The sequence below is a fragment of the Chroicocephalus ridibundus genome, chromosome 1 (assembly GCF_963924245.1).
Source record: "Chroicocephalus ridibundus chromosome 1, bChrRid1.1, whole genome shotgun sequence".
Classification (NCBI taxonomy): domain Eukaryota; kingdom Metazoa; phylum Chordata; class Aves; order Charadriiformes; family Laridae; genus Chroicocephalus; species Chroicocephalus ridibundus.
This window is the reverse complement of record NC_086284.1, coordinates 216,624,518-216,642,855: the sequence shown is the minus strand read 5'-3', so window position 1 is coordinate 216,642,855 and position 18,338 is coordinate 216,624,518. Positions and strand designations below refer to the sequence as shown.

General features: G+C 40.6%; 1 long non-coding RNA gene across 8 annotated transcripts in view; it reads left to right on the top strand.

Annotated features, from left to right (window-relative positions):
- The window catches only part of LOC134510410 (uncharacterized), a 128,395-nt gene that overhangs the window by 26,855 nt on the left and 83,202 nt on the right, over positions 1 to 18,338 (top strand). For 7 of the 8 annotated variants that reach the window (XR_010069600.1, XR_010069598.1, XR_010069596.1 and 4 more), the window contains exons 2-3: positions 12,524 to 12,780; positions 13,221 to 13,365. This is a non-coding gene — a long non-coding RNA (uncharacterized LOC134510410). The remainder of the gene's footprint in view (positions 1 to 12,523; positions 12,781 to 13,220; positions 13,366 to 18,338) is intronic. The other variant, XR_010069601.1, reaches the window with a different exon arrangement.

Below are 18,338 nucleotides of genomic sequence, written 5' to 3'. Positions count from 1 at the left end.
GGACATTCCTTCCAGCCCTTTCACCAGCTTTAACCTCCTCTGGGCACATTCAAGGACCTTCACATCCTTCTCAAATTGTGGGGTCCAGAACTGTACATGGTATTGAATGCTGAATACAGTGGGATAACCCCCTCTTTTGACAGCTGCTTATGGTGTGTTTGATGCACCCCAGGATGTGGTTTTCCCTCGCTGTTGGATTATATTGAGCCTGCTGCCAAGCAGCACCCCCAGGTCCCTTTTTGCAGAGCTGCTCTCCAGCCACTCCTCCCCCAGTTTATACTTGTGCCCAGTGTTACTCCATCCTAGGTGCAGAATCAGTCATTTCATCTTGTTAAATTTCACCCCATTCATCATAGGCCAATGCTCCAATCTATCTAGATGCGTCTTGTCCCTCAGAGGTGCTGTTGACACACAGCACCTCCCAGTATAGTATCATCAGTAAACTTGCTAATGGTGCATTCAACTCCTACATCCAGTTCATTGATAAATATATTGAACAGAACCAGCCCTAGAACTGAACCCTGAGGAACACCACTGGTGACCGGTCTCCAGCCAGGTGTAGCCCCATTCACTGCAGCCCTCTGAGCTCTGCCCTTCAGCCGGTTCTTCACCCAGCACACTGTGAAGCCACTTATCGCACAGTTGGACACCTTGTCCAGAAGGGTGCTGTGAGGGACAGTATCAAAAGTCTTACTGAAATCCAGGAAAAAACTACATCCACCGCCTTCTCTTCATCCACTAAGCGGGTGACCTTATCACAGGAAGAGATCAAATTAGTTAAACAGGACTTTTCCTTGGTGAACCTGTGTTGACTGTCCCTGATCATTGCGTTCTTCTTTAAATTCATTTCAATGGTACCCAGCATAATCTTCTCTGTAATTTTTCCAGGAACTGAGCTTAGACTAACAGGTCTGTAGTTTCCTGGGTCTTCCCTCACGCCCTTTTTGTAAATCGGACTAACACTGGCTGCTTCCAGTCAGCAGGGACTTCCCTAGACTTCCAAGACCTCTTGAGGTGGAATTCCTGGGATCTTTTCACAGCAGAAGTGGTGCAGTTCTGCTGGTTTGATGGGGACTTAGACAAAGGGGCTGTTTCAGTTGTTCCCAAGAAGTGAGTGCCTCTTTGCTGGATGGCACATCTCTGACAGATGCTGATATTTCTCCTTGGTTCTTGGTGCTGGTTCTTCTAGAATTATTTTCTGCGCAAGTAGTTATCTCTTGCGGATAGTTTAATTACCATGGATTATTTTAGGTATCATATTGATGACATACATGGGTGAGCAGAAGGAAATGGAATGGGGTTGTCATGACTACTGTGATATTTATTTTTTTTTTAAATTTTTGTACTTCCATTTAAAAATATTTTTATCTGTAGATTTTTAGGGATTAAAAAATGTGCTTTGTTGATTGTAAATTTTCGGTCATACTTCAGACTCCCAATTCTAGCAGAGATGGTTTTTGAAAACATTTTTTCTGGAAATCACAAAGGGTGAAAAGAAAAAGCATTCTTTTGGCAACTTACGTAAGGGAAAATTGGGTTAGTTTAATACTCATGTAATAGTTAAGTACAACTTGCTACAGTGCTTACACAAGGACGTGACTGGTTTCAATTCAGGTGGGTTTGCAAAGAATTTCTCTAGAAATTTTTTTAAAATGGGCTTACACAATTGGTTCCAATTCAGGTGGGTTTGCAAAGAATTTCTCTAGACATTTTTTAAGATGCTAATAGTTTTTGCTTTAACTCGTAAATTACTGTGAGCTTGCAGCTACTACTACAAACAATAATTTCATTGTTTTAGTTGAATCAATGTAATTCCTTTTTCCACGAGTAGATCTTGCAATACTCATGCCTTAGTTGTGGTTAGAAATGAGTTTGTGTTGTGGAACTGATTCAGGCCTATAATTAATGTGTAGCAAAGAAGGCTGAAGTAATTTAAGGTATTTTCAGTGATTCACGGGGGGCAAATTAACTTCTTTATGACTAATCGAGTAAACATACTACTCCAATGCATAGGAGTGGATGTCTTTTGTTTTCTGGGTACATTCATTTCTGACCTTTGCATTACTTGGACCATAAACACGGTAGTGCAGGGACGGATGCGGTTCAGAATTCCTGTACCATCAGTATGTTGTCAGCATTGATCAAACAGGAATCCTTTCATAGTGAACAACTGGGGTCTGGCTTTTAAGACAGAAGAGGAATTTTACATTTTTTTAAAGTACGTCCATTTACAAAAATCTCTTCCTTAAATATATATGTGCTTAGGCATAAACTATGTGATTAGTATCTACTTAGTTCCTCCTGGATTTAAGTTGGTTTATGCCTCTGGCCTCTTTTATGTGCTTCCTCCAGTACCAGTGATGTCTGCAGCACTCTGATTCCCAAGCTAGTTTTAACTTGTGTTGATATAACCAAATCAGCCCAAACTGAAAATGGCTTAATTTGTCCTGTTTCTCAGCCTAACAGATTAGCCGTTGATGAATTCCCTGTTAGATGAGTAGACTGCCACTCGTCCCAAGCTAGCTCAGGCTCGTTGTTAAACCGTGTGGCAATCAGTGCTAGAACTAAACAGTAGAAAAATTATTCCTCTTGTCATTCTTTGGTTGCAGGTGTCTCCTAATATTTTCTGTACAATTACTGGTGGCTGATAATGTCAGGTATCCATTTTCTGAAAGAATGAAATGTTGTCTTGTTATGGGTTACTAAAAGCAACGCATGAAAATTTTTTCTTGGTGAAACCTCGTTAATATTATTGAACAATATAAACAATAGGATAAAGAGGTGTGTGTAGCATTGGATTTTGGTGCTGTACTGGTTTACCTCCAGTGTAAGCTACGTGCAGATCATTCTGCTGAGGAGCTTGTGTCTGAAATCCCACAACTGAGCCACTTGAAAGAGCAAATCTACAATGGAGGATGTGAACTTGTAGAAAGTGTAGTAGGACTTTAAAGACTCCTGATGGTTAAGATGTTGCTGTGTGATGTCTTCATTTACAGCACCTGCTTACAATTGGTTTTCAAGGTACATAATGCCAAACAGCAGTTAGGTGTGATAAGTGATGGTCTTCTATCTCCTAGCACTTCTTTCATATCCTGTATATTGATGACTGTTCTCCTCACTACCTGACCACACTTCTCCAATCCATATTCCGTCTCTCTGTGTTGGATTTAAAAGTGCAGTTTGCTAGTGGTGGTGATTAATTCCACTTTGCTGAAAGGCACTGGTCACACGGAAAGCAGGAGAGAATTTAAAATAATCCTGATTTCCTGCCCTGTTACCTGCGTGCTCCATTTCTACTTCTCGGACAGGTGTTGCTACGTAAGTTAACTATCTTGTGATTAAATAAGCATAATCTTTATTTTAAAATGAAAATGAATTTTGGCAGAAGCTGGCAGCACTAGAAAAACATTCCTACTTGCCCTGAGTGGATTGGTATTTTCCAGGGGGTGTGTGTATATGACAGAGGCTGAAAAAGAGAGAATACTATGTGTGGGCACTGGCAGCAGGCCACACTCTTCAGGCCCTGCACTGTATCATCTCTTCCTCTTCCTTCTTTTGTTGCCTTCCAAAATGTATAGGCTTAGGCATATAAAACAATACACTTATTTCAAAATTGTGTTAAATGAGCTCATCTTAGTCAGTCAGCAGTTATGAAATGCTGCCAAGTGCTACATGTCTTGTAAATGTATAGATTTTTATTTTTTGCAAAGGATGAAATACTATACAGTTACTGAGGCAGAGAGAAAGCATCTATCTTCCTTCACCCATAGTGTACTGAAGCATGAAGAAAGATGCTGAAAGCCAAGATTTCTAATTTGACCCTCCTACTTAGTGCTTCCGAACGTGAAGATTCCTACCCGCTGAGGCTGTCTGCTTGTGGCAGGCAAAATTATCATTCACTGCATTCGCAGCTGAGAGTTTTGACGAGGTCGGTAACCAGTTCTAGCACAGCATGGCTCCTTCTCCCTCACCGCCAGCTTGGTAGCAGGAACAAGTGAGACTTCTGCTGCTTCCCTCCTAACGAGGTACGAATTCCAGATCAAATGTTAGAGCTGCTTCTTTCTACGTGAAGAATTCAGATTCAACCCCTGGATGCGTTCCAAGCAGGGATATCGTTAAATTTGACTCTGTTGCTTCCAACTGTTAAAGCATGCTGATCTGACACAACCAGGGAGAGAACTAAAATATATATACGTTTCAAAGATACAAGGTAGAAGGAACTGTTAGATAATTTAGTCTGACATTTAGAGTATTGCAGGTCATTATGTGTAACTGTTACTCCTGGTTTTGAGCTCAGTAGCTCATGTTTGACTGAAAAATTAACAGGCATTTGTTGAAAATGTTTTTCATAAAGGCATGCTGTCTTCCTTTGAAGTTACTTAGAAATGAAGATTTCAACATCTCTTTTAGTAATTTGTTCTATTGGTTAAACAGTCTGTGCTTTCTTCTTTTTTGTCGTGTTTTACTGCATTTCTAACTGGAATATGTCTAGTTTCTAGCTCTCTGTAGTTTCGTGGGGAATTTTAAGCTGGCATAAACTGGCAGAGCTGCTGAAAGAAGCAGTCAGCTTCCCCCAGTCGCCTGTCCCTGCTTCGATGCCAGCTGGCGTGGCTGGAGCACTGGCCCCTGGTCCTGGCCTGGTCTTTCTACAGCTGTACAGTGAACCCACTGCAGAACCAGCAACAGCAGCAAATCAGATTTATACAACAGGGTCAGCACTAAGGAGGGTGCTGTTACAAACGAGGAGGTGGAACAGGGACGGGAATGAACAGTCACAGATGAGAAATGGGTGAAGCTGTCTGTTTTGGTGGCTGTCCCAGCCGTGGTGAAACCGCAGAGTTAATTTCAGCTGTTGGTTCTTGGCCATTTTCTGCTAGAAATGATCATGTTCTAGTGGTGGTTCGTGTGGCTCTGGAGTCTGTGTGGCTCTCTGCGTCTGTGGGTTGGTCCTCGTGGTGTTAACATCACGACTTCACAACCAGGTGTACATCAGAACAGTGGAATAAAAAATGCAGTTACTTGTGTAGCAGAAGCTGTTCAGAAGCAAGTATTGTCAAGGTAGTAACACTTATTGTGTTGATAAATTTCTAGTATCTGTGTTGTATTAATTGGCAACTAATAATCAAGGGGAAAAGGCTTTGAACTGTTTCACTAGAGGGCTTATATGAAGCAAATTAGTCTCTGTGGTAGCAGGTTGAAAGCGGATGTTCCCAGTGTGTGAGGACGGTGTTTAGTAAACATTTTTCTAAAAAAATAAAACTCAGTCTTAAAAATACAAATTGATGCGTAGTAGGTAATGAGATGTCTTAAGGCCTAGCTGTCCAATAGTATCTAATATTAAACCAGGTGAACTTCACAGTAAACAAAACGTTTTGGTTTTTTTTTCTCTGCTGAATGTTTGTCTCTCATAGGAAGTTTCTGTGCCAGCTCTCATGTTTTGAATACTTGATCATGCTTTTTAGTAAGAGGAGAGGATCATCAACCTTTACAAATCTGAGATGGGTGGATGTTACGCTTGCTGTCTAGGCTTCCTCTGTAGTCTGAGGAAGGGTGAGGTTTTCTGAGATACAGAAGGAAAAAGATGGAGCTATGAAGAGCGAGATACAAGGGAGAAGTCGAGCCCAGATTATCCAGTCTGGGCAAGGGAATGGCTCCAAACTTACACTATCACCACAGAACTCTGTGATGATTGTCCCTGTGTGTGCATGTGTAGTTATGAACTAGAAAGTCAGAATGTGTATCACTTTTCTGGGTCATCACTTACTGATGTTGTTCTCTATATAAGGAAAAAAAATGTCTTCCAGATACTGCTGAAAGTGTTGGGTGATTTTTTTTTTTTAATTTTCTTTTTTTAGTGCTGTTATAGTACTTTTTTTGGGTTTTTTGCTTGCATTTTAGTTTACCAGTGACTCTTAATATAGTGAAAGTTGTTATATAAAATTGCGCTATATTTTCGTCCCAAAAGATTCCAGTATTGTTTAGGCAGCAGCGCTGAACAGATGAAGCATACAGTGGCTATTTTTTTACTATTCAGCATACTGATTCCATGTCTCTTCTGTCATCACAGTGCAAAACCTACATTTACTTAAGACTAAAAGGTATTCCCCTTTCTTCTGAGATGGATTTGGTTTTGGATAATCTGTGCATCAGGAGTTCTTATCTTCACAGGTTCTAGCTGGTACAGATTTCCTTTTAGATATGGGAACTGATAAACACGGTTGCCTGTTTTGCAAGAGGGACACTGTTCCAGAGAAGGGCAACGGAGCTGCTGAGGAGTCTGCAGCACAAGTCTTATGAGGAGAGGCTGAGGGAGCTGGGGGTGTTCAGCCTGGAGAAGAGGAGGCTGAGGGGGGACCTTCTCGCTCTCTACAACTACCTGAAAGGAGAGTGTAGAGAGGGGGTGGTCAGTCCTTTGTGCCAAGTAACAGGCAATGGGATAAGAGGAAATGGCCTCAAGTTGCTCCAGGGGAAGTTTAGACTGGATATTAAGAAAAATATCGTCATGGAAAGGTTTGTCAAACATTGGAACAGGCTGCCCAGGGAAGTGGTGGAGTCACCATCCCTGGAGGTATTAAAAAGCCTGGTAGACGTAGTGCTCAGGGACATGGTTTAGTGGTGTTTTGGGCAGTGTCAGGTTGATGGTTGGACTCAATGATCTTAAAGGTCCCTTCCACCTTAGACGATTCTATGATTCTTTATCCTTCCATTTTTGCTTAGGAGCTCCTAACAGGCCAGTTCATAAGAGCTGTTGCCATCACTTAGGTGGAGAGTGAGGAAACCACTTCACTCGACATCTGACCGATTGCCAACTGTACACTCAATTCATAAACTTTTTAAAGTAGCCACCTGATCTTGGGCTATCTTAAATGAAGCTCCTTGAAGCTGCCCAGCTGTGGTTGTCCTAAGCATGCTCTGCTGCTGCACCTCTTCTTCAGTTATCTTTGTTTCTACTTGACTAAGCTTCCCAGCTTTCTTACCTGTCTTCTCATTTCCCTTCACGCGGTTGCTGGCTGGCATGTGTTCTTGAGCAATCATGTCCCAGGCAAAGTATCTTATGTCCTGATCAGCCTTTTTACATGTATTTTGTATAATTTCTTTGTTGACTCTGTGGAAGAAGTTTCTTGGGTGAAAATTTTCTGGCCACCTGTGGTTTTTATAGGGGAAATTCCCATACTTCTCATTTAAAACTCTCACTTTAGGTTTTTATTGAAGACAGAAAAATGTGTCTTTTCTGTTCTTTCATCTTCGTTTCAGTATTCATTTTGCAGATATATATTAGCCTGGTAAAGCTGTAAAATAGCAAAATTCTGATAATCCTCACTGGAGTTGGGGTAGTTTAGAGAAGGCTTGGCAGTCTGATTGAGATGTTTGTACTTCAAAATAATTTAAGAGAAAGATGCTTTTTTATTTACCAAACACTTGCAAGTAAACCTTAAAAAAAAAAAAAACAAACAAAAAACAAAACAAACAGAAACAAAAAAACCACCACCAACAAAACAACAACACAGTAAAGATCAAATAATTATTTTCCACAATGTAGGGTCATTTCCTTTTTCAGCAATCTGAAAAGATGGGCTTCTTGCCAACCATAAGTGTTCAGGAGATTGCAGCTATTTTTCCCTTATTATATTTTAAATAGTAAAACATACAGCATTATTGACAAGCTTTTTCAAAAAAGGTATCCAGCTTTGACACATCTTGCTAAAACGCTATTTAACTTCTTTTCAGGTAGAAAATAAGGGATGTAAGAAGGGAAGATGAGGAAACGGTGTTGAAAGATGCTTTTTTTGGGAAAGAATCTCAAATGATGCATTGCTTCTGGAACCTTACTCCACTGCCTTGGGAGTCAGTGGAAGGCTTTAACTTTGTTTTCGCAAGAGGGCAGTGAGGCTCACTCTCACTGCTGTGCTTCTGTGCTATTGTATATGTGACCTACAATATATATATTCTAAAAACACTCACAACACAAAATTAAAAGGAAGTTTTGTACTTGGTAAAAGCCGTTTGCGTGCCTCCTTCAGATGCCAAAAGAAGAATTATCAAGAAAACATCAACTTTCTAGTTCATTAAGGAATGTGGTTGTGGCTGTGTATCGGTTTTGTGCACAGCAAATTTTGAAGATGTTTTTGAAGAGAAAATAAATTGTAACTAGAGAAACAACAATTTTAAAATTTGGTTTAAGGTCATTAAGTTTTCCAAACTTATTAATTCAGCTGTGGATGAAACCAGGAACAGAACAAAGAACTTTTCACTAAGAAGCATGGTCAGAGCTTGTAGGTACCTTACTGACATAATGGGAATTTCCACAGAGGAAGAAGGGAATTAAGAACTCAAATCCCTTTGATTAAGGTTTTGGCAATCTGACCTTTCTGGTCCTCTTTGAAAATGTCAATGTAGGATGCATCATGAATGGCATTTGAATTACTTGTAGCAGCTTTCCAGTATCTGAAGGGGGCGTAAAAGAAAGCTGGAGAAGGACTTTTTACAAGGGCACGTAGTGATAGGACAAGGGGTAGTGGCTTCAAACTGGAAGAGGGGAGATTTGGATTAGATGTTAGGAAGAAATTTTTCACTATGAAGGTGGTGAGACACTGTCTCAGGTTGCCCAGAGAAGTTGTGGCTGCCCCATCCCTGGAGGGGTTCAAGGCCAGGTTGGACGGGGCTTTGAGCAACCTGGGCTGGTGGGAGGTGTCCCTGCCCAGGGCAGGGGGGTGGGAACGAGATGATCTTTAAGGTCCCTTCCAACTGTAACTATTCTATGATTCTCTACTTGTGTCTTTGACTACAGTGGGAGGAAGGTTTCCTGTTGTGGTGTCCTGGTTGCTGTATTCTCCATCAGGTGCAGGTAGGAGGGAGATTTTTGCATTCCCTGAGAGTGTCTGAGCATATTCCCAAGGGGCAGCTTTTCAGAAGATGGGGTAGAGGCTGGTCAGAAGGAAGCCTGAGTCAGGAATGGAGACTTAGGAGGAGGAAACGAACAGTCTCAGTATATGCTCAGACATGGTAACAAAGACTTTCCTTCAGGGATGCATAGGGATTATGCAAAAATAGGTTGTTAATGGATTGAGAACAAGACTGAAAAAAAAAACCAACCAAAAAAACCCCAAAAAAACGAAATCACAGCGGACATGGGGAGTTACTTAAAAGTCTTTTATTCATTTTGCTTTTAGTTTTACGGCTCAGATTCCATGTTTTATGTATTTTTCTAAAAAACACTAAGTTCACAGTGCTTTCAGTGTTTTGTTGATGCTTGCTCTGAAGAAGCGTGCAGGCAGCTCCTCCAAGCACTTGGTGACTCGGGGTCTCTTAACGGTGGTGTTGGGAGACAAGATGGGAATCTGAAGGCAGCCCTGGGCTCGAGGGCTGAAGCTGGAAGTGAGCAAAGACATATGTCCTCTGGAGACTGAGACAGAAGCTTTTATTTACGTTTTTGAAGAGACAGTAGCACAAAAACATTCCTTCAAGTCTAGAAAAGAGCTGCAGAGAGTGTGACATCTCTTTCTTCAAAGCGCTGGCCAAAACCTCAGCTAGGGGAGCTCCCTTTGATCCAGGTGTCTTTGTAGCACCTGGGAGGGACGAATGTTACAGAACCACAAAGAAATCAGTCAGGCATTGGATTCATCTCGTGGCTCCAACCCGTGACCTTTATTTATAGGAAGCAGAAAGACAGTCCAGGAGCCCAAGAACCAGGTTAGATCACTGGATGGGCAGAGACTGAACTGGGAATAAGAAGTTGGAGTGGGAGGAACACGGCAAAGATAAGCCACTGCACAAATTCCTCACAGAAGCAGAGTATCTGAAGAGTATGTGTTAATATGAATATGTTTAACATAAACACATTTTACAAAGGTTTCCATAATACATAGAAAAGAAAATAAGCTAGCAAGACCTCTCTAAGAGCCTTTGAAATTATTTATTTGCTCTGGGATGATGAGGATAGGGAAAAGATGGGGTGAAGGTGAAGACTCTAGAAGTCAGCTTATTGAGAGGTGTCTCTAGAAGGGTGTGGGATTTAAATCGAGGTAGAAGCCTTGCAACACAACTTTATTTGAAATAATTATCTTGGGATGGTACTGCGCTGAGAATAAGGCAAATGAAAATGGAAGGCGTCAGAGCCTGTTAAGAAGTAGGTGCCCTGTTTTTGGGAACATCTTGGTGATGTCTTAAAAGGACTAACACTGGGGAATTGGTCATGTGCCAGATTTGGTCTGGAACAATGATAGGTAGTGGGAGGTGTCCCTGCCCATGGCAGGGGGCTTGGAGATAGATGATCTTTAAGGTCCCTTCCAACCTAAACCATTGTGTGATTCTATGATTAATACTCTGAGTTGACATTGTAGATGAAGTTCTTCTGTCTGCTCTATTAGAGTCAACAAAATGAGATGACGGGTACAGTGTGTCACGTGCTTGAGAGTACTGGCAACATACCTGAGGCAGGGAAGAAAAATCTACCTTTCCTCAAAAGAAACATAGCCTTTTGCGATAAAAGGGTCATTTTGAGGCTTTGGAGACTCAGTCTGTCAGAGACACTTGAGAGAACGGGGAAAGAAAAGGGTTTTCTTCTGCATTAACAGGACATGCAGAAGATTGTAGCTGTAATTGTGAAGAGGAGGAATGGAGAAAATGTTCTCAATGTTCCACAGTATTTTGGCATGCCGTGTCTGCAGGGAGAAGCCCTAAAAGATGCAAACCAAACCAAAGCTGATGGACTGGAAGCGGGGGCAGGTTGCCTCTCCCAGAGAATGGAGGTAGATGGCAAGTGGAGCTTGGGCTGGTGGGACAGAGGAGTTGAGAAAACTCATGTTCATTCTAAGTTCCATCCAGACATTACTAAACAAAACTATAGAACTGCTGGGGAATGAGGGAAAGAAAACGCCTATTCTTGTCAACTCATCTTTCAGAAATCTTGCTTGTAAAGGGGCAAGTTATGTGACTGAAAAGGCTGTGCAGGAGGAAGCAAGGAGAAAGTACAGAACCCACCAGGGAAGAGACAACCTGCACAGGACTACTTAATCAGGCTTTGTCCTTGGTGGAGTTGGTTGAGGGAGGGAAGAACGGAGAGAAGGAAAATTGTTTCCTATTCTACTTTCCAATCAAGCAAGGGATTCAAGAAGGCAGGAAAGAGGGGAGGTGGCAGTACAATTTGGTGGTTATTCAGGAAGTTGGAAGGTAAGCTTTAAGTGGTTCTGAGATTTGCTGTGACTTTGGACGTGCCTGTCGGGAGCCAAGTGCTAGAAGGGAGGATTGGGAGGGCTAGAGGAGGGAGCTCTGTGAAGTGGATAGGGAAAGACACAGAAGCCGTTATTTTCCTTTGGGACCAAAGCAGGCTATGTGGTGTTTTCTAGAGGTCAGAAATGTACGGAGTCACTAGGCCGAGAGCAAGCCTGAAGGAGAGGACCTGCCCTGGAGGGACAAAGTAGGCACTGGGGACATTGTTCATAAACCCTTTCATTTCTCTTGCTTCACTTCAGCGTTTTTTCTGTGAAATAAATACATGTTTACTCTAGTTTGTTCTAGTAAAACTCAGCTCTAGATTTAACAAATGTATTCTTGTGGCTTTTAGGTGTCTCGTTATGGAAAGGTGTAGGCAAGTCCCCCTCCGCAGTGCTGTTGTACTTGAGGTCCTGCCAGTCAGTTGGTCAGTACTGCAAATAATATATATACATGTACGTGTAGATGTGAGCAAGGTCTTGAGAAAGCATTGTGAGCTTGGACACACTCATAGATCCTCCCAACCTTTCATGAGACAGTCTCTGGGTGCAGGACTCACCATTTGCATGATTGATAGTTTTAGGAAAATTATTTTTCTACGGCTTACTGCTAACCCATTTTTTGTGAAATTGAACATGAGAAAACAAAGAAAAAAGACTTGTGAAAAGTCAGGGTTCATAACTTTGACCAGTGATAGAAAATGCAATTAGGTTTTGCTTTGGTTTGGTTTTGATTTATTTTTTTAAATTTTTTTTTAAATGCAAATGGTCAGATTTTGAAATAGTAAGAGATCAGAGTGTGCAAGGAGAACTTTCTGTACTTCTAGACAAGCTATATAAATGCAGAATGAGATGCTTTGCTAGGCTTTTAATTGTGTTTGAAGCAAACAAACCTTTCCTGGTTTTAAAGGCTAAATGAAGTTTGAAGCAATTTGCTGTATGATACAAAATACAGTGATTCAGCATTCGTGATGAGAGCTATTTATAGTTACTCTATTTTTATTCAAAGAAAAACAATAGCATGGAATTTCAGGCAGTTTGACCAGGCACTTAAGAAGGTCCCTGTTGAAGCTGAGGAAAATCTCATATTGCTTTATCTTGAAAACTGAAGCTCGTGAGCTCCTTCGGCATCAACATTTCAGGGCTGTCCTCCCGAAGGTGAAATTCAGTCTGTGCTGGAAAGCTGCATAAGCAGTTTTTCAGAAGCCTACTTTGTATCCTCTTTTAAGGGGCTATCAACATTCATTGTATTCTATTTTTTGAAGAATTGAGCAATATAATTCAGCTCTATTAATTTTAACCATTTCTTTCAGGTTTTCACCACCGTTCCGTTACCCCATTGCTGCAGCCAACGCAGATCCGAATGCCGTGGCTACAAAGGCTTGTTACTTTCTCATGCTGGATCCCTCAAATCCAAGAGCTACTTGGCAGTTTCCAAGGCAACCACCTGTGGAATAATTAAAAAGGATGAAGTGTTAGTGTGCCAGATATAAGGAATTCTTGCCCGGAGAAAACACTTCATTTTCATCTGTCTTGAAGAATCAAATGTGTTTCTGCCAGCAAAGTTAAGGTAGTACAGTTAGAAAGTACTGATTTATTTTGTGGAGGTACTGAAAGTTTGAGTAGGATCAACAATCCTAATATAGCTGTGTACAATTAATTTAAGAAAATTACCATGGATCCTTCTGTTATTTTTTTGGTTACAATTAAACAGAAAATCCAGGAGAAAGATGATGATGGAAAGGCAATGTGAGTGAATAATATTTCATATCAGTAAAACAGTTGCATGAACTGTTTTGCACCTTATGCCATTTTTCCTCACAGATGATTTTAAGCTGGTAAGGACTAAAATGGAGCATACATTAGTGGGAGCATAAATATAGGAGGTGCAGCCTTCATGCCAAGTACACTGAGATTTCTTTGGCATTCAGTGATAGATATAAAAGGAATGTAGGAGTGGGCTCACTGCAAAATGACAGTCAGAATCAAGGATCGATCTTTATCCCATAGCTTAAAGGGTATGCAGTAATTAAATTGATACTGAAACTGAACCGATCGTCAGGCTTAGCTGCTTTGGTGAAGCAGCAGCTAAAACCATTTTGAAGACCACATTCCCAGATTCAGAGCTGAAATTGCATAGTGGAGAAACCAAAAGGTAAGCAAAAGAACTCTTATTAGAATAACAAAAATAGAAAATTTGGTTCTGAAAGTTTGAAACTCTGCTACAGAAGTTTATGGTAAAGCTGTTAGGCTTTGGATAGCTGGAAAAGTTCTTCTCAAAGTATACTATGTTACTGGATGTATCTGCTTATTATATCTTCCTTCCCTGCCAGTCATTCAAATATATTTGAATAGAAAAATATTACTCATTTCTGACAATGAAGTTAAATGAAGAAAGCCACATTCACGTTCTTCCCATAGTCCAAATAACAGTTCATTAAAGCCTGGCTACCTAGCTTGATGCTTTTGTATAGTCAATTTTAGGCGTGATGCTTTTATGTCGTTTATTTTAAGCAAAAAAAATTATTTCTAAATTTTGAAGTAGAAATATTTGGGATGCCATCTGGACTTTACATAATAAATTTTTACTGCCAAAATGTTTGTGGGATTTTGTTGGGATGTGGATGGGATTTCACATTCCATCCCTTCCAGTGCACAAGAGGATCATTGTTTTTTAGGTACGGTGGGTCCAAGAAGAAATAAGAATTGCGTGGTGTCAGCTTTGTGATTTGAGGGAATACAAATAGAACCGATCCAGTAACCACTGTTACCTTTTACAGCTGTTACAGAATTTCAGAAGCTAATACTTGTAGGTACCAACTGAGTACAACTGCAGTTGTCAAGCCTAGTACTTCATTTCCAGTTCATTGTCACCACGGCTTAACTGTCAAATTGATTTTCTTCTTGAAGTAGTTTTCCAGGCTGTTCAGTTCCTTTCAAGTATAGAGCCGAGGAAAAGGTTTTTAGAGACAAATCCTGTTTTCACGTGTGAAAGGGGTATGTTGGCAAAGTACCTGCACCAAGCGCTCTGAAGATGTTACAAAATTGAGACACGGTGCAAGTGGAGTTAGGGTAGTTGGTCTGCGCGGATCCAAGTCTTTTGCCTTCCAAGAAGCATAAATAACTGAAAGTGGGTAGTTGGTAAAGAGCCCGTGTGTAACACGAATTAGCTAGGTAGCAATCACATGAAGTAATGCAGGATTCTCAAGAGCGTACACAGAGGAGAAGTTTCATCTTGAACACCCCTAGAAAATATACTAAGCACATGCGAGTACCTCAGTTTTTCTGTTTTGCCTCAAATACTGTGTGTGGCATTCTTCTCTTGACGCTTAGATTTCCAGGCCCTGCTGAAGCAGGTGGTGAACAGCAGGTAGGATCAACATCTCCCTGAAGGTACCTAGTCCAGACCCCCTCGGAGGGAGTGACTTGTCTTTAAAAAGGTACCTCTAGAAAGGCAGGTCTCATTGATGTGGTACAGCCTGGACCACTAATTTAGCCTAGATGTCTAACATTTCAGAAACTTCACGTGTGTAATTAGATGTATTTATATGTGAAACTCCTGTATGCTTTTTTCTCCATATTTCATTCCCAATCCAGAGCTTCCCATGCTAAGTGGAGTTGCACTTGGTTACTGGTACAACACACTTGCTCATCCTCTTTTTCCCAACTCGGACATTTGACCCTGGCGATTTTTGCAGACTTCATATACAAGCCTGTGGTTCAGTATCAAGGATATTGGAGAGCCACATGAAGTTTGTTAACATAGTTTCTAATAGAAATAAAAACATGCATGCTAAATTTAGGCATCTCGACTGTGTGAAAGAAAATACAGTGGCTAGGCAGAATTGATTTCTAATGTTCTGTATATAGCTTATGTTTTAATAATCTTTATTGTTGACAAATTTTACAGGACTGAAGGGGAGTAGAAACTTAGCAGTGATTTGTTCAATAACTTTAATTTCTTAAAGTGACTCAGTGCGTGTCAACATAGAAGTCAGCTTTGCAGCCTTGGCTGTTAAGAATTAATGCTATATATACCCATAAAAAGTAAAATTTCTCTTTGTGCTCTGCTTTCTGTAACAGAAGATTTATGTTATGCTTCATGTTGGAGTAATTTGATATCCTTTTAAAAGGAAAAAAAACGGGGAATAGTGACATGGTAATTCTCCTGAATAATATTTTGATACAGTGATTCCATTTTTCCCTGACTGTCAGAACGACTGTATGAAAAGTCAGTTACAGTGTGGTAGTCTAAAAGTGTCATTAAAATATCTATTAATTTTGTTAAGTAAATAGGACCATTTCCTAGAATAGATAACACTTTCTTCTTGTTGCTTGGAAATACGGTTTCAGGTTGGGATTTTTCAAAGGGAGTTTTTTCTTCTAGCAAGAGGAGCCTAGAGTAAAAATGTAGAGGAAATGCAGGGAAAGAGCAATAAGCAGTAAGTCACCTTCCGGGTCTTAGAAGAGGGAACTCAAATAACGAATGGACCCTTTCGCCTAGGCTTTATTTCAGAGGTTTGATCTCTACATTTCTGGAGGTTTTAAGGTGTATCAGTCTGGGCAGACACACCAAGCACCTCATTAAGATGTTGCAGAGAAGGTTTTCAGCTTCACAGAAAGCAAGAATAATCTCTGGCAATATCAGTCACTGGGACACTGCGTCAGGTTGTGTGTCTTAAGGTTTTTAGGACTGTCTCTCTCCTCTCAGACACCTTGGAGATCAGAAGAGAGCTAAAATCACCTGCCCAAAGGTGATAATGAATGTTTTCCAGATGCATCAATACAGGACACTATTTTTGCCTATAGGTACCACTGTAAAAATGTGAAACTTCAGTAAAATGCATTGTATTCCGATGTATTGTGCATAGCCTTCCAAGTGACTGACTAGCCACTGCTCTAAGAGCAGTTACAGTGACGGCAATCACAAACCCCTTGCAGAATGGGAGAATTATATTGCTGCATTTAGATGGATGAAAGATTTATGAGGATCAAATCAGCATTGCAGTTTTAACGGTTTTGCAGATAGAATTATCTACTGGATGGTAGACCATACGCTTAGTCATGAGATCCCTCTCTCCCTGCTAGCTATTGCTGCTGTGAAACTGAGTGTGCTTTCCCAATGTAGTTCAGAGGCCTTTCACTGGCAAATTATGCAAAAAGTCCAGAACAGAATAGAAGGGTCAGTCTACTTGGTCGCCATTCTAGGACCAGCTTAGCTTTTGTTGGAATCAATGAAATAACTAATAAAATATTTTTATAACAGTAGAGTTGTTCACGTTAAAATATATTTCCAGCTTGCCTTTTATGATTTGAATTCCTCATGCTAGGTTGTATATTTTTTCCTGCTATTAAAAAAAAATAAAGAACTTCAGAATTATGGGATCTTATTTGGTAGAGAGGTGGTATGTGGCTTTAAATTGCTATCCAAACTGAATGTTTGGATATTTATAACAGGCATGGAGGAGGTGCTAACATTGACATTTTTTTTCGGGACATTATATCTGTGTTAGACAAAATGATTTGCGGAGAGGTAACGAATGTGAGACTAGAAGAGCAACTGTTCTTGTACACCCACCTGGAGCAGAGTTTGTCTCCAGCAATGGCCAAAGGTGGGTGACTGAGGAGCACAGGAACAGAATGAGAATATAGGATCCTCCTTTTGCACGCTTTTCTATGTCCAGACATCAGTAGTACAGGGATTTACTGAACTGGATGTTTTTTTTAATAATGTTTACTGAACTTGTCTTCAGAATTTGTTAAATCTCCCTTTCAAGCCATGAGAAGTATTAGCAAGTGTTAATGCCCTGTGGTTCTACAGCTTAACTAACATGGCAGCCTGGTGAGTGAAGAACCATATTCTTTTGTGAAGTTTTGAACCTTAACTCCTTTTAAAATCCATTTCTTGTACTGGAAGAGACTTAAATAATTCATCCCTACCTACTGTCTCCATAACATCATTTTCTAGACCTCAGCCTGCTCCAAGTGTTGAGTCAGTTCAGAGCCTCTTGACCTATACGTACTCTCACCGGCCCTAGTTATATTAATTAAGTTACTTCACACTTAATTTCTTTGAGATACTTTATGAATGTCGCTACTGAATTTCACTAATGTATTTTATCGTCCAGTCAGTAATCTGCACGCAGCCCTTTTTCAGTTTTTCTTACTCGTTTACTGTCTTTGCTACTGTGAATAACTTAGTATCATCAACAGATGTTGTCATCTCACTGTTGAGCCCTTTTCATGTCATTTATGAATTCATTGAATGTTGCTGGGAACAGATCCCAGCACAGATCCCCGTGGAAAGAAGAGCTGAAATTGCACCAAGTCCTGCCAAAAGCAGAAGCGGGGTGGGTATGCCCGCTGCTGCACGTGGCGTGGTTGAATTTATAGTAATTTCACTGTGGTGTTTTGGTACACTTGTAAATACGGAGTCAATGTAAAACAGTGTTGTAGGAATGGATAATTTCATATGTAAGATACAGTGTCATTCTTCATCAGCTGCCTATTTATAATTTCACCTTCAAAAAGGTGAAAAGGGAAGGGATTTATCTCTCTCGATGATCGCCTTAATGTTTAAAAGGGCCAGACCTACTTTCCTCACAGCATAGTATTTGCCATTTTCTGAGTTTCTATTCTGGGAAAGCAACTTCGTTGAAACTCACTGATTTATCGCTGTCTGCGTTACCAGTATATAGAAAATAATGTTGAATAAGGAAGGTTAGGCAATTGTATAAATCTCCACAATCATAAATATACACTGGTTTTAGATGATTAAGTGTAGGAAGTTACCTTAGCAATAGAACTAGGACGAGAAGAAATGACCTCAAGTTGTGCCGGGGGAGGTTTCGACTGGATATTAGGAAAAATTTTTACACTGGAAGGGTTATTAAGCATTGGAACAGGCTGCCCAGGGAAGTGGTTGAGGCACCATCCCTGGGGGTGTTTAAAAGATGGGTAGACGTAGTGCTTTAGAGGTACGGTTTAGTGCTGGGTTTTGTCAGAGTTGGGTTGATGGTTGGACTAGGTGATCTGAAAGGTCTCTGCCAGCCCAGGCAATTCTGTGATTCTGTTACTTGTCCTTGTTTTCTGATGTTAACGTAGCAAGCAGCTAGCACAGTATTACGG